Below are 12,093 nucleotides of genomic sequence, written 5' to 3'. Positions count from 1 at the left end.
ACACAGTAACAATGTCTGTTTTGGACATATATTTTTGATCTTTCACCTTAGTTCAATCCATCTATATGAGAGTACAATAAGAGCATTCACCACATGAATACCAGCAGTTTTAAAAGAAGGCCCACTATTATCTTCTGACCGTTAACTAGAAACAGCCGTCAAAGCCACATCCAAGTCCAAGGATTGTTTTTAATTAATATTCATTGCCAAACAGTACACTTACTTGCTTGAACTGTTCAAGTTCCAAGAGGATTAATTCTACACTGTTAAAGTTTATTGTGAGAATGAAATTTAACAGAATCTGACAATAATTCACATGTTGTATGGCACATCCCCAAAATGATAATTAAAAATGCCCAGTTCTGATACTAGGCAATTGGTTACAATGGAATGGCAGTTTTTTTTTTCTCTTTTCATACTCATGTTCATTTATTTGCTAAGCTACTTCGATAATTAAAATAGTAAGGTGATTGGTGCATCTTTGTCCACAACCTTTTGAGTACCTTCTAACTGACTCTCTAATTGATGAGTCATTAATGGCTTTTTCAGGGAAGAGGGAGGCACAGTTAGCATATTGAATAGTGCAATGCAATTACAGTACCAGCAAACTGGGTTTGAACCTGCAACTGTTTGTAAGGTGTTGTACGTTCTTCCCTTGTCTGTGTGAGTTTTTGCTGGTTTCCTCCCATATTCCAAAGACGTACAGGGTTAGTCAGTTAACATGAGTTAGGAGGTCACATGCGTGTTCTGGGCAGCATGAACATATGAGTCAGAATTGCCTGCTACCATGATGTATCTCTAAATTAAAAAATGAAAATGGTTTCAGAATTCCACAGTCCTTTCTAATATTTTGTCAAATTACTAGATTTGAATTTTAAGATGTTAAGATTTTGCTTCTGTGTTCTGGATGTTCTCCTCCATTTACACAATATGACGAAGTGGGTTCTAATCATCTGAATAAATTCGCCTATCATCTTAAACTCCTCAATTTGATCATCCAGAGAATAGATAAGCCTTGAGTAAAACACTCACATATGCAACCTTTTCTCCTACTGTAGTTCCAGTATAAGTTTGGTGATTCCACATTGCAATTCATCAAAGGTTAAGCAAATAACTCGGAAGGTCTGGGATCATCCATGGTTAATCATTGTCCATTCAGAGAGGAAGAAGCTGTTTTTGTTATGTTGAATGTGATAAGGTATTGTACTGAAGGTGAGGAAGGGGATGGTTAGAGAGAAAAGTAAAAGTAGTTGTTAAAGAGAAAGAAACAGTGCAACCACGTGGTGGTTGGGATGGGGGGGGGGGGGGATTTCCTAAAATTACAGTAATGCATCACCTAATATCCACGATATGTTCTGTGAAATTGGACATTCTGCGATTTGAACATTGTGCGAACACCATATTATATACTGTACTAATGTCAGGTGATTAAAGTGGCACAGGTGTCAGGATAATTAAACCACTCTGTGACAGCAACATTTGGTGCTGTGGTATTCCTTCATTAGAATAATAGTTGCAGCACATTTTCACTTGCTACGCCACAGCTTTGAACATCATTCATTTCATACTGGAACATATGCCTGGAGAAATGGACTCGGGCTCATTTTTTGTAACACTTCTGCTAGATGCCTGGAGTTCTTCAATTTTGTGGCAGAAGTTCTGCCAGTGTATGTGACAAGAAGCATTTTACAGTAATGACAAACGTGGCTAAGACTGAAAGGATCACTGAGCAAATTGAGCAAGTTCAATTACAAGAGATGTCCACTACGTCCCATTCACCGATCGGGATTTCTGAATGGACATATACACAGTCGGACATTGCCCAAATGGACATTATGCAGCACATGACTGTATAAAAATCAATGTTCATGGCATTAGGTTTATATTTGATCTCATCGCCGAGGACAGACGTATCAATGTGGAGGCAATTAAATTAGACCATAATATTACGCTCTTAACAGGGTAACTGGAGGTCCATATACGTAGTTGCAATATACCAACCAACACCTAGAATATGCATTGCGATTGGTTTTGTATCTGCCTGGTTATTTTTTTAATAATTTCAGTCCTTCATCTCCCAAGTCTCTACCATCTTTTCCCACCTGTTCACCACTTAGAAACTATTCTGATCTATTCATGATGAAATTTATTGAATTGGATGACAAGACTCTAAATTCTGAGAGCAGGATGACAAGTACTTGAGCAAGCAGTAACTGTAAGATATGCAATGCCCTCCATAATGTTTGGGACAAAAACTCTTTTTTTTTCTTTATTTGCCCATGCAGCAGTTTTACATTTGTAATCAAACAATTCACAAGTAAATAAAGTGCACATTCCAGATTTCATTCAAGGTCATTTGTATACATTTTGGTTTGGCCTTGTAGAAATTACATCACTTTTTGTACTTGGTTCCCTCATTTCGGGCACCATAATGGTTGAGATATTTATCTTAATAGGTGCAGTATTTAAGTACCCAGATATGTTTTAATTGCTTTATTGGTGCAGGTATAAGAGAACCTGGCTTGTTTCTTAGCTTTTGATAATCTTTAGTGTCTGTTGTTGCCATTTTTCAACATAAGGACCAGAGTTGTGCAAATGAAAGTCAAAGACATCATTATGAGACTGAAAAACAAGAATAAAGCAGTAAGAGACATTACCTAAACTTTAGGATTATCAAAATCAACTGCATGGAATATCATTAAGAAGAAAGAGCATACTGGTGAGTAGTAATTGCAGAGAGACGGGTATCCCAAGGAAGACTCCACTGCTGATGACAGAAGAATTCGCATCAAAATGAAAAAACATACCCAAACGTATGTCCGTCAGATCAAAAACACTCTTCAGGAAGCAGGTGTGGATATATAAATGACTACTGTCTACAGAGGACTTCATGGACTGAAATATAGAGGCTACACTGCAAGATGCAAAACACTAGTTAGTCACAGAAAGGATGGCCAGTTTACAGTTTGCCAAGAAGTATTTTAAAAAGCCTGCAGAATTCTGGAAAAAGGTCTTGTGGACAGATAAGACCAAGATGAACTTGTATCTGAGTGATGGTAAGAGCAAAGTGTAGAGGTGTAAAGGAACTACCCAAGATCCAAAGCACAACACCCTCACCATGGTTTGCATCTTGCAGTGTACCCTCTATATTTCTGACAATGAAGTGTTGTGCAGACTATAGTCATTTACATATCCATACCGGGCTCTTGAAGAATGTTTTTGATCTGTCGGACATACATTGGTAACATTTCTTCATTATGATGAGAATTCTATATTCATCAGTGAAGGTTTTCCTCAGAATATCAGTCCCTTTGCTATTACTCAGCTCACTAGTTCACTCTTTCTTCTTAATGATGTTCCATACAGTTGATTTTGGTAATCCTTCGATTTGGGTGATGTCTCTAACTGTTTTATTCTTGTTGTTCAACCTCATAATGGCTTTTTTGACAAAACTCTGGCACTAATGTTGAAAAATAGTAGACTCCAGAAGTAATCAAAAGCGAAGAAGCAAGCCTAGCTCTGTTATACATATACCAATTAAGCCTGTCCCGCATCAGACTTGTCAGCCACAAACGAGCCTGCAGCTGACGTGGACTTTTTACCCCCTCCATAAATCTTCGTCCGCGAAGCCAAGCCAAAGAAGAAAGAAGAAATTAAACATACTAAAGTACTCACAAACACCTGTGCGGCTAAATGTCCCAAACATTAGGTTGCCCTGAAATAAGGGGATTATGCATAAAAAGTGCTGTAATTTCTACAAGGCCAAACCAAAATAACCTTGAATAAAATCTGGAATGTGCATTTTAATTGCATGTGAATTGTTTGATTAAAAGTGTAAAATGGTGGAGCACAGGGGCAAATAAGGGAAAAAAAAGGGGACTTGTCACAAACATTAAGGAGGCCACTGTAAACCATTTGTTTTGGGTACTGCTGATGGGTACTTAACCCCCAGAGCCATTGTTCACTTTTTATTGTTTCCATTATTTTTCTGAAATGTTCATTTTCCAGGACACGAGGGTAGTTGGCAAAATGAGCATTTATTGCCTATCCCTCGTTCTTCTTGAGAAAGTGGTGGTGAGCTCTCTTTTCAAAAACTGCAGTGCTTCCAGATGCTATCGAGCAGGCACTTCTGTGATTCAGACCTACTGACAAGGAAGGAATAGCAATACACATGTCCAAGTCGCGTGGACATGTGCCTTTGGGAAAAATCTCGATGTTCCTCAGAGGTTTTCTTCGTCTTTCCAGCTAGAAGGAATCATGGGTTTGGGAGGCCATCGGATGCAACATTTAAGGAAAAAGAAGTTCCTTCAGGATTGATCGGCATTTTGCTTGAACAGCCTCTGATGTTCTCTGCATTGCATCTGTTTCTATCATAAACCATTTTTTTTTAAAGTGCCACCCATATTCACGTTTCTGCCACTTGTTCAATTTTGGGATTTCATCAATTGGAGTTAAATTAGCCTTGATGTGAAATGCCACGTGACTGAGTGTCACGTGATAACATTGCAGCAGGCTTGGCAACTCACTGACGGGATGGGACTCCCAATGCAACTCCCCTTTCGACATGGAGGACACCGGGTTAGTTCTGAGCAGTTCTTTTGAAAGCTCATAACTTATTAAAGAACGTAACCGAACGCAAATCAACAATGCAATAAAATTTGATGCATTTCTCGTTAAAAAAAACTACGAGAGGAATTTGCCCGCGTTTGCTTCCGATAATCCAGCCACTGACGTTGTTCCCATCCAACGGGACGCTGACGTGCAGGAACCGTCCAACCGCCTCCCCACCCCCCTTCCTCAAACACTGAACCCCGGGGTGAGGAAGCACAAGAATGTGAAGGGAACAGTACCCGCTGCGTCGACGCGGCCCGTGCGTCCTCCAGCGCCGTCTCCGCCCGCCCCTCCGCGCTCTGCCGCGTGCGTGCGTGCGTGCGCGCGCATCCGGGCGGGGCTGCCCGCGGGTTGAGGTCGTGCATGAACAGCTGTGGACGGCAGCTGGTCATCCCTGCTCATCAGTAGGAATGGGAGCAAAAAATGCCGGAAATATGAAATCAAAATAGAAAACGCTGCCAATATGCAGCAGGTCAGGCAGCCTCCATGCACGGGGAAATTGAGCTCTTATTGCAAAGGCAGATATTTCTTTTTAATGCAGTGTTGGGAACCCAAAAGCATTGTCATCCTTGTCTACCAGTTGGCCTATCCCTTTCTCTTAACAAATTTAAATAAAACATTTACAGGATGCCACACAGCACTGAGTCATTTCAAAATGTTTGAGGATTTTCAAAGCAAACGCGGCAGCCAATTTGTACATTACAAACTCTCACCGCCGCTGGGTTCCAGGAAATGATTCCCTTTTTCCCAGAATGAATGCTGTGTAAAAAGCTTGGAATGGGATTGAGGGTGTCATTCCCGTTCTGTCATTTTACCTCCTAGAACCCTTGTCAAATTCCTGGAACGCCGGCATTCCATGAACAACGGGCTGCTGAAGAAGACAGAGCGATGACGCGTCAAGCACACTTGCGGTCTGCTGTCTCAACACGGGGAGAAACAGAGACTTGGAGTTTTGGTCATTCACTGTGCATGATCAATGCCGAGGTCGGGCATTCTTCAGACTGGTAAAGTCATGCAGAGTCTCTTGAAAAAAAACATAATTTATGGCGACGTGATAGCATTGTTCAAGGCCTTTTTACACAGGAAACCCACTTAATTGGCATGTGAACGACCCGTCTTTAAAGGCAGCAAGTGCCGGGTCAGTGCGTCCTTTTACGTAAGCAAGCCAGCACCCGGATCAAGAGGAGGGGGGTTGTTCAAGGCCTTTTTACACAGAAAACCCACTTAATTGGCATGTGAACGACCCGTCTTTAAAGGCAGCAAATGCTGGGTCAGTGCGTCCTTTTACGTAAGCAAGCCAGCACCCGGATCAAGAGGAGGGGGGTTGTTCAAGGCCTTTTTACACAGAAAACCCACTTAATTGGCATGTGAACGACCCGTCTTTAAAGGCAGCAAATGCCGGGTCAGTGCGTCCTTTTACGTAAGCAAGCCAGCAGCCCAGATCAAAAGGAGTGGGGGTGGGGGGGGGGGGGGTAACCTGTAACAAGTCTGCAGTATGTTGTGCTGATGGCTGGCTCCACCACCATCTGTTCGCATGTAACCCTGGTTTCCCGCCTAAACTTGGAACCCTCCTGAAGACTAATGTGAAACCTTACCCATGGTTATAAGCTAATAAAAGCATTTGTTCTCCCTCCAGTCATGAGAGCTTTTATTTACGTTACAATTCTATTAGCTTAAATAATGGAAGTGCTACTCAAGCCAGGGATACTGCTGATAGACCCTCTATTCCCCAACACAGCTGACGAGTTCACATACTGACTAGACTGCTTCCAAGTCTATCTGAATATGACCAGAGACATCTTCCACACTAATGAACTCAGGAGGTCTGCATTCTTTTCAAGGGTAGGAACAAAAGGGTATGGAGTCATCAGGGACTGCACTACATATGAGGCATTGAAGGCTAGGTACCACAAGTCATAAAGCAAGGTCCTAGCGATGCACTGACTTGCTCTACATTGCCAGTGGCCAGAAGAGACCATCGATGACTACCTGATGGATCTGTGGACGCTTGTCAAGAAGTGCAGATATTAAGTGGCTCTGGGTCATGTTCATGAATAAGAACAGATCCGGCACATGCTAGTCGCGGGGGTCCACTCAAGGTACATGAGGCAGCGACTCCTCGAGTTGGGAAAGAAGGACCTGGCCATTCACGTTGAACTGGCTAAATCATTGGATCAGGCCAAGCCCAATAAAGATTACCTTAAAGCTAGCGAACTGGCTCACCTAGGTGACCCCTTCCAAGGACCAATTCCTCCCGCTTCCCCAGCCCTAAATACTGCCGCTTCCCATGCTAAGGAATGCTTTTTCTGCGGAAAGAGCCAGAATTGGTGATCTCATTGCCCGGCTAAAGTCTCAGTGTGTTCCAGCTGTGGCAAGAAAGGGCATTGGGAAGCCAGGGAAGTCTGTGGCCTGCACCATTCACAGATCTGATTCCAGTCCCAAGCCGTCTGCCCAGAATTCACCCAGGCCCACTGTAACAGAGGGTGGCAGTAAAGAAACGACGTGAAAAGGTTCAGAGGCTATCTTGCCATGAGCCAAATTCAAACTCTGTGCCATCATCGTCGGAGGAGGAAGGAGGGCAGCTTTCTTGCTGTGCCACGAGTTCGACGCCATCTTACCCACACAGGGCAACCCAGGAAGGTGGGGGCCACTCGAGTGAGGAGCATGTAGAATCTGGGAACTTGGCTTCAATGGTCCTAGATCAGGACAGACCGCACCAGCTCAGCAACTCCAGTAGACATCAGTGCCACTGGTTGATTCTCCTTGAGACTGGTCACTTTGCTCTTCTCAGGGGTCAAAATAATAGATGTCCTTTTAAAGCAGGATAGGATCAATGCACAAAGCAGCAAGAGGCTGAATATGTCCACAAAACCTCCAGCCAGTTAGTTCATCAGATTTTATGGACACAGCCAGGTACACCATCTGAGCTGGACACTTTCCAAGGATTCACCTTCCTAAACGTTTTTTTCACCTCAGCCTGAGAAATTAGGAGGACAGAGTCATCAGGGTCTGAGGGTTCATCATTGTTTTCCCTTACAAAGCAAACATAGAGGGCATTGAACTCGTCAAGAAGAGATGTATCGCAGTTAATGATTGTCCCTTGTTTCGACTTGTAGGACGTGCTGGTGAACAAGCTCTGCCACAGCTGTCAACTGTCTGAGAGACCAGCTTCATTCAGAATTGTCTCTTTTTGTTGGCAATGGCCTTTCAGAAGTTGTACCTGGTCTTTCTGCATATTTCTGAATCTCCTGGAATCACTATGGATTCAGTCTTCAACAGTTTATGGATATCTTGGTTTATGCATGCTCTGATTGGGATACAGCTAAACAGTCTTGATAAGAACACACTTATCCACACATTTCCTGATAAAATTGGTGATACTATAGCATATTCATTCAGATCCACTGCTGATTCCTTGAATATTGCCCAGTTCACTGATTCCAGGCAGTCAAGAAGCTGCTCTTCTGCCTCCCCAAACCATCTCTGTACAATGTTCATTCCTGGTACCATGCTCTTCGGTTTCGACCTATATGCAGGAAGGGGGAGCACAGCAAGGTGGTTTGACTTTCTAGAATGCAGGCATAGAATGGAGTGGAAGGCATCCTTGATCGTATTGGAGTGGTCGAGAGTATTCAGTCCTCTAGTGTTGCAGGAAATATGTTATCCACACAATCCCTAATCCCCCATCCACTCTTCTTCAAATACTCCATACCCCAATTTCCTCCATTCTCTGAGCATTTGATTTCAAGATGCTAATGAGTTCATTCTCAGACTCTGATCTCCCAATTCAAGGCTCAGATCACTGTAAATCAGGTTTCCTTTTCAGGACCTGATCCCCCTAGCACAATTCCCAGACACTCTTCACTCTATTTCTCATTTTCTGGCTCTTATATACTGCATCTCGACACCTGGACTTCTCCTCTCCATAATCATGAGTCCCTGAAGTACCCCTTTCCTGCAAACAAGGTCTTGGGCTTGTTCTGGTGCTGAATGTTCAAGCAGTAGGCCCACAACTGAAACATTATTAAAGTGTTTCTGTGGACACTAAAGCAATTCTAATATGCATATGTTTTTGAGTAAAAACAAAGAAATGCTGGAGGAACACAGCACTTCTCACAATGTTCATGTGAGATAAAGATAAATAACCAAGCCCTTCTTAAAGGTATGAATAAAAAGTAGGAAAAATAAGAAAATAATAATAAAAAAGGCTAGGGAGGGAAGAATGGGCATGGGGAGGGGTATAGACCAACAGACAAAAAGTGTTAATTGGATATAGATGGGACACAGGAGAGAAGAATGGTGAGAATGACTGGGAGAGGAGTGTTATTTGAGACTCTGTGGGGAAAGGACACAGAGGGAAAAGAGAGAGAGAGCATGCCCGCTAAGGAAAAGAGACATGGGGAAAGAATGGGGGAAGTGCGATGCTAACAGAAACCGGAGAAGTCTGTGTTAATGCCAGACGGAATATGAGATGTTATTTTCCCTCATTTGCAGGTGGTCTCAGTCTGGCAGGGCATGAGACTGTGGACAGACATGTTGGAAAAGAAATGGGGCAGGGAATTGAATGGGTGGCCACTAGGAGATCCCTACTATTGCAGTGGACATAACCAAGGTGCTCAACGAAGCAAACGCCCAGGTTGTGTCCAGTTTCTCCAATGGAGAGGAGACCACAATGGGAACACTGGATGCAGGAGATGACCCCTGCCGATTCACAAGTGAAATGTTGTTTCACTTGGAAGGACTGTTGGCTGACCCTGAATGGTGGTGAGGAAAGAGGTGTGGGTACAAGTGCAGCACTTGTGCACCACTTCCTGTGGCTGCAGGGGAAGGTGCCAAGGGGACAACTGGTGGGAAGGGAAGAGTGGATGGCAGAGTCAATGGTGGTTGATGGTGGAGAGGAGAAACACAGGGAAGATGTGTATGGTGGTGAGATCATGTAGTATGTGACGGAAATGGTTGAAAATGATATGTTGGCTGCATAGGCTGGTTGGGTGGTGAGGACAAGGGGAATCCTGTCCTTGTTGCACTTGGGGGAGAGGGGGCCAGGGCAGATGTACAGGGTAATGGAAGATATGCAGGTGAGAGCCAAGTTAATAGTGGTAGAGGGGAAGTATAATGTAGATAAATATTGGGATAACTTGGTAAAATTAGAGTAGGTTACATATGTACACACATTTTAAAAACAATCTTATTTGAATTACTGAAGAATTCATATTCAGTAACATTACAGAAACTGGAGAATGCTATGCACATTTCAGTAGCTGCTAATTGAAATGATATCATCAAATGAATCGACTGGAGACAGTTCATCTGTGTTGAACATTTTTACAAGGCTTCTGACCTTTCTGCAAAGTGCACAGAGAGGTCACTCCTGAGAAGCTTGTTTACCTAAGACAACAGATAGGACCAAAAGACTAACTCCTTTTGTTTGCTGGAGAAGGTGAGGGGAGTTTTAAAAGTGAGAGAGTCACATGGGCATTCTGGCAGTTGGAAGAGAGAGAGAGAGAGAGAGAAAAGGGTGAAACAAGTTCTCTCAGCCAGTGTGTGTGTGTGACACTGAAAGACAGCTGAAAGTCAGGAAGCTTGTTGGAACTGAAACAGAAAACTCCAGAGAGGCTGATGGCTGGAAGTGCTATCTGTCTGATGTTTCTCTTGGAATAAGTGGAACAGAAAGGAACTCTGTTATAACCTGAAAGAAAGAAGTTACCATCTGGAGAACCCTGATGGGGCAAGTTTCATCAGTGAGACATTCAGGTGATTAATGGTGGTACCTCAGTTGTGGAAATCCTGGAACAACAAATCTCTCTCTGCAAACCTTCAAAGAATCTTCCTGAGCAGTAAACATTTATGTTTCGAGCACCAAAGCCTGGTGAACTTTATATATGTTAAATTCTGTGCACAATATAAGAATTGCCTGCAACCAGTGACTTGGAAGAATGAGAAGTGAGATTGAACTGTGAACTTAAGAACTTTTCTTAAATTTACACACATATTACATACATGTGCGCTTAGAATTAGAAGGGGGTTAATTTGGGTTAGTTAGGTCAATAGAGATAAGTTAAAGTTTGATTCTGTTTTCATGTTTAAAGATAATTCAAAACAACTTTTGTTAAGTAGCTACTTGTCGTGGTGAATATCTATTGCTGCTGGGTTTTGGGGTCCTTTGAGCTCGTAACAGAAGCCACGCTGTTTGAAGAAGGTGGACATCTCTGATGATCTGTCATGGAAGACCTTGGTCTTGGAGCAGATGCTTCAGAGCCGAGGAATTGAGAGAAAGGAATGGAATCCTTACTGGGGACAGGGTGTGACAAGATGCAGCTGAGATAGCTGTGGGAGTCGGTGGGTGTGTAAAGATGCGTGTTAAGGGTTTGTCTCCCCAGATGGAGACAGAGATCGAGAAAGGGGACAGTGTGTTGCTTATGGAAGTTAGCAGCAAAGTGGATAAAGTTGATGAGGTCATTATGTGTGCATGAGGTGCCCCCAAAGTAGTCATCATTGTAGCAGAAAAAGAGTTGAGAGGCCTTGCCTGTGTAGGCTTGTAACATGGACTTCTCCATTTAACCAACTAAAAGGCAGGAATTTTGATAAGATTCTGATTTTTAAGTACTGGTAATTTTTAAAAACTTTTTTGCTTCACTGCAAAGTCTTCTGCACCCGTGATTACTTGAATTTCCATAGGATGATACTAAGCAAGAACCATAAATGAAATAAACTAGAATTTGTCAATTAATCTGTACATGCTGCTGTGACCATGTGACCATGGGAGATTTACATTCATAATGTGATTAAAATAATACGAGTTAAATCTAAGTCTTATCAAAGGTTATGGACAGTGTAAAATACCATATAATAAATATTATAAAGAACAAATTTGTCCTGGTGATTTAATAATAATATCAAAGCATAGACAAATATGTGTCTATTATTTTGTAACAGAATAGAAGAAAAAAAGAACAGATAAAAAGACAAATTGAATATAGTTATTCAGTCAAAATAGAGGTATTTTTTTCTGATAGAAAATATGCATAAAAATAATATTGGATAAATCTTTGTTGATTAGTTAATTTATAGATTAAAGTGGAATTTTAACATATTTTACGTGAAAAAATTGCAATTGAAATACAAAATATTTATTTCTAAATTATTATTTGGTATTTAGAACATTTATTTCAATGTGAAAAGCTCTCAAAGGCAGATTTTCTTGGTGTTAGAAGAGTGATAAGGAGTGCACAAACCAATATACTTTTTAACATATGTTATATTCATTTACATTCTTCTATGAATGAGTTATGTATCAGGAGAGGGCCTTCCTTTAAAAACTGAGTGAAGGGGAATAGTGCCACATATAATGGGAATAGGTACTTGGTTTCACTGTCAACTGTGGAGCATAGTTTGCTTGAGGTTATATAGAGAAAAGGTACAAGGACTGCCTAAAGAAATCTCTTGGTGCCTGCCACATTGACCACCGCCAGTGGGCTGATC

General features: G+C 42.0%; 1 protein-coding gene across 2 annotated transcripts in view; it reads right to left on the bottom strand.

Moving 5' to 3' along the window:
• Positions 1 to 4,934, bottom strand: part of triqk (triple QxxK/R motif containing) — a 124,630-nt gene extending 119,696 nt beyond the window's left edge. For both annotated transcript variants that reach the window (XM_069921921.1, XM_069921923.1), the window contains exon 1: positions 4,851 to 4,934. The gene's annotated coding sequence lies outside the window, so the exon portion shown is untranslated. The remainder of the gene's footprint in view (positions 1 to 4,850) is intronic.
• Between the last annotated feature and the right edge of the window lie 7,159 nt (positions 4,935 to 12,093).

The sequence above is a fragment of the Narcine bancroftii genome, chromosome 2, assembly GCF_036971445.1.
Source record: "Narcine bancroftii isolate sNarBan1 chromosome 2, sNarBan1.hap1, whole genome shotgun sequence".
NCBI classification, from domain to species: Eukaryota; Metazoa; Chordata; class Chondrichthyes; order Torpediniformes; family Narcinidae; genus Narcine; species Narcine bancroftii.
Note: the sequence above shows the minus strand (reverse complement) of the source record. Positions and strands in the feature narration are given on the sequence as shown.